This window comes from Macaca fascicularis, chromosome 5 (genome assembly GCF_037993035.2).
Source record: "Macaca fascicularis isolate 582-1 chromosome 5, T2T-MFA8v1.1".
NCBI classification, from domain to species: Eukaryota; Metazoa; Chordata; class Mammalia; order Primates; family Cercopithecidae; genus Macaca; species Macaca fascicularis.
In genome coordinates, this window is record NC_088379.1 from 160413171 (window position 1) to 160417955 (window position 4785).

Sequence of the window (4785 nt, forward strand, 5' to 3'; positions counted from 1 at the left end):
AATATGTGGAGGGATGGAGGGGGAGAATGATTGGCACTAACCTACTGGCTCTGAACAACCTATTTCCAGACTTACTGTGTAATGTGACATTTTTACCTGGATGGCACTGTTTGTGCAGTTATTTAAATATTTTATTACTTTCCACTCTCTTTACTTAGAAAGTTCTAAAACATGAACAAATGAAAATGTGATACAAATGATAAAACAATACAATTGACACAGTTCTAGGAAGAAGCAAATTCTTAGCTTTAATTGTCTACCCTTTAGATTTATGTCATCCAATTGTCTGCTTAATTATGAAAGAAAATAAATATGTATAAATGGTAAACACAAATATATATACAGTGCTTAAACATATTTTTGAATATGTTTAAAATTGTTTATAAGGAGTAGTTTATCCTTTGACTTTTTATATGGAGTTTTTCATAGAAATTTTTAAGAATTAATTATAAATGAAAGCAGAAAACTCCTGTAGTTACTTCGGGAATTTCATGCTTTATAATGATGGTGTGACACTCAAAACAATTTTGAACATTTCTTCAAAATTAAAAGAATATTTTGTGAAAACTTGTAAGTGGTGACAAATACTCATTCTTTAGAGTGGATTTGACTTGAGAACCAGCCTTCAGTCACAGATCAAAGAGGAATGTTACTAAAGAAATCAGACAAGTTTGGTCACAAAAGTATGCACCTGCATGTCTTGTAAAAGAGCTCTGAAATTGCCATGAGAAAAAAAAAGCAATTTTTGAAATTAGTGTCTGGCTTCCAAAGTGAGTCTTGTGAAGGAATATTCATTTGGTTGTATAATTTACAAGCACAGTGTGATTTCCAGATGCAGTTTAGTAAGTTTCATTTTTTAAAAACAGGCTTTTGTAATGCAACTTTTTTCCTCCTGTCCCATTGCAATGTCTTTATTTATTTATTTATTTATTTATTTATTTATTTATTTATTTATTTTTGAGAGGGGGTCTTGCTCTGTCGCCCAGGCTGGAGTGCAGTGGCACCATCTTGGCTCACTGCAAGCTCCGCCTCCGGAGTTCATGCCATTCTCCTGCCTCAGCCTCCCGAGTAGCTGGGACTACAGGTGCCCGCCACCATACCTGGCTAATTTTTTGTATTTTTAGTAGAGACGGGATTTCACCATGTTAGCCAGGATGGTCTCGATCTCCTGACCTCATGATCTGCCTGTGTCAGCCTCCCAAAGTGCTGCGATTACAGGTGTGAGCCACTGCACCCAGCCTGCAATGTCTTTATCTATAGCTTCCCACACCTCCAAGATTTTCCCACATGTAGTGTTCAGCATATGCGAGTTACTGGCCAAGGGTAGTAACTACAGAAGAGCTGTCAGCATCGCAAACTTATGAGGCCTTCAAAATGTCATTGCTTAGTAGACCCCTGCTCTCTCTACTTGTTCTCTCTCAGAATCAATTTGACTTAGGATCCAAGGTTTCTAAGATAGCCACCAAGGAATCATTCTGCCTAGATTCATAGTTCTTTTGGTTCTCTCCAAAATTAACTTATTCCATGGGGTCATATATCATCTTTGGTCCCTATTCCTAAGTTTTACAACTTTCTATTTGCCCCTCTGGATCTTTGACTTCTGTGAATAAAGATTCCATTGTCCCTTTATATTCACGGCAGTGCCCTCATGAAGCCTGAGTTGTTCCCATAGCCAAGAGATACACTGACCATATAATTCAAAATCCTAACGGCATTTATTCTCCTGGAAATATGACTGAGTCTCTTGTTTCAACTCTGTCTGTCCCATGATGGTTTGAGGTAAAAAGAGTTTGTTTCCTCCTGTCTATACGATCTTTTCTTCACTGATAGTTGTTCACGTTAAAAAGTCTGTGGCTTTCTTTAGAAACAAAATAAAATCCAAATTTCTTAACGAACTCCACATAACCCTACATGAAGTGGTCCTTGTGTTACCAAAACACATTTGGTCTAGTTCCTGCTGCTCGCTGCAGAGAAAGCCAATCACTGAGATGATGAGTATTGCCAAGGAAGAAGGCTTTAATTGGGTGCTGCAGCCCAGGAGATGGGAGATCAGTCTCTAATCCACCTCCTGACCCACCAATAGTAGGAGTTTAGACAGCAAGGAAGAAATGTAACAATGTATAAGACAGCGGGAACTAGGAAGGGGCAAGGAATCAGTCACGATGAGTGAGGGGTTGGCAACTCATTATCTGGATGTGGTGATCTGGTGAGTCTCAGTTGTTTGATACTTCTTGAGATTCCTGGGGACCCTTTCCTGAGGAAAGAATTCAGATAAAATAAATATAAGTTTTAAGCTTTAAGAACAGAAGGGTCAATTTCTATGTTTATCAGAAAGAAAAAAAACAAAAAACTATTCTATGGGACTATTGGATGGGTTTCACTTTCCTATCACTTCAACCTTAAGTTCCTCCATCCTCCCTCTTAGTCCCTAAACTCCATGTATTCTGGCCTTCTTTTCTGCTGCTAAACACACCAAGTTTGTTCATAATTTTCATGTTCTGTACTCACTGTGCCTTCTGTTGGAAATGTCTGATTTTCAGATCTTCTCTTAGCTGCCTCTTCTTAGGATTCAGATTCCAAGTCTCACCTTCTCTAAACATTGTAGGTAAAGTAGTTACCGATCCTGCCCTCTCATTTTTCATCTTATTTCTTCATATAAACCAGAGGCAGCTGGACACTTTAAAATGTTTTTTTCCCAAGTTTTTATGGCCTGCTCCTCTGTTAGAATTTGTCTGTAAATGATAACACCAGCTTTTTTTCTTCCTCCTGTTTCTGGATTTGTCTTGATTTTTAAATTCCTTCTTGGCTTTGTAAGTTAAGCGCCTGAGCTTAACTGTCTGGGTCTTGAAATTTGGACAACTTCCTTGAATTCTGAACTACATAGTTTTATAAACATTGCGTGGGATTGTTTATTTGGTTGGTGTGAGCAATCAGTCTATACCACAGCTCTTTAAGTAAGCACTAGGCCTCTTTCCACTTATCCCCCTCTGAGCACCACCATGTAGCCCCACAATTAGGAAGCAAGATTTGACAAAGCCTTAGGTGTCCTCTAACAACCTTCTTACTAAATGCAAGAAATTTTTTGTCACTTCCTGGTAAGTAGATATCCAACTTCTTCATGAATGACTGATAACATGGAGTCTACTATTTTACTAGACAGGTCATATCAACTACATAAAATTCTAAGACTCCTTAGAGACTTCTTTCTTATATTTATCTTAAAATGTTTCCTGGAAACCTCTACAGAATAGTTCAAATTTTACATTCTAGATGACACAAAATAATTATTCACCATGTGCTAGCTACATGACCTGGTTAAGAATGGTCACAATCTAGGCATAGATTTGAGGAGCTGTGGATAAACCTAGCTATCAAAACCAAAAAACTATGGCAAGATCACTAATATCACAGTGTGGCAATCAAGTGATCAAGAAGGCACATGCTTCTTTCTTCACCATGCCTACTAATACCATTTATTTTCCACTGATAATCCAGGAATATATAACACCTCTACCCCTGAAAGGAGAGAGTTTTCCAAGAATTGTTGAAGGGTAAAAGGGAAACATAAAGCTTTAAGTCTTTCTAAAGATAATTTATGATGCCCTCAAAACCTGCTCTCTTGTGCAAACAAATCCCAGGATAATTTCTGTGTTTTCTAGGGAGCTTTACAGACTTGTGCCTCTGTTGTCTCTGATCAATGTTCCCCAACAAGTTCCCAAACAATTTTTTTTTTTTTTTCTGGCTGAGTTCTCACAATATAGCTCTTGAATATCTCTGCTTTGGAAAAACTGAACATCTGTAGCTCTCCTCCCTATTCCATTACCATGACATTTATTGAGTGCTAAAATGTACAAGATTGTATTTGTCTCTGTGGTGTTAGGGCCCATACGCTGGTAGTCTTTATCCTTTTTCTTCTTTGAAGGTGTCCCTCCTTCACAGGGCTCACTGAAACATAGAACAGGTATTGTAAGTTCATATGCATGACTATTTTTATCTCAGAGGGAAGGATTGTGGTATACAATTTATACACAAGAGATAAATTATAGACACACAGTCTCTGGTTACTCACTTAGCTTAAGCAGGTTTACATATGTTAAAGAGTATCTTCTAGGCATGTTCTCCCTCTAACTCCAATCATTGATTCCTCGATTTCATTTTCTTGCTATTTCACTGGGACATTTCACCTGGTAGGACAAGACTTAATTTTTCTTTTAGTACCCTTTAAGTCCTGGAACAAAGTTCTCTCAGGGGCTTGAAATCCAAATTTCAGAGGGAAACTGCTTTCCATAGTCATCTAAACAGTTGGCAAAGATACAGTCCTGTGATCTTTCCACTTACAATTTTACTACTAGTTTTCCCTTTGTTTAAGAAATAACAATCTGATCATCATTCTTTATCACCTACATCTAGATTCAGTCATCATATTCTGAAAATCCTCCATCTCCTATCTTATGTCCATTCTTCTTTTTGCCTTTCTTTACTACAAAACAGTTAATTTCTTGGGACAGTAATTATGCCTTGGTATTTTTGAATTCCTGTCCATAGAACAGAGAGAAAGTGAATAAATGCCCATCTAAAAGCTCTCAACTGCTTGTGCTGCATCTGTACCTTCTAACATTAGCATCTTCTTCCAAAATTACCATAGGAATCCTTGAAGCCTCATCTTTGAGGAAATCATTTGCATTAATAGCAAGGTACATGCATGCATATCTTTATTATCATTTATCATTATTATTATTGTTATTATTATTATTTGAGACAGAGTCTTGCTCTGTCACCCAGGCT

The 4785-nt window shown here is 37.4% G+C and overlaps 1 long non-coding RNA gene across 1 annotated transcript; it reads right to left on the bottom strand.

Annotated features, from left to right (window-relative positions):
• Positions 1-1996: 1996 nt before the first annotated feature.
• LOC141410351 (uncharacterized) lies at positions 1997-2676 on the bottom strand. The gene is made up of 2 exons (XR_012435188.1): positions 2509-2676; positions 1997-2254 (listed from the first exon to the last, which is right to left on the bottom strand). It is a non-coding gene; the product is annotated as an uncharacterized lncRNA (long non-coding RNA).
• Between the last annotated feature and the right edge of the window lie 2109 nt (positions 2677-4785).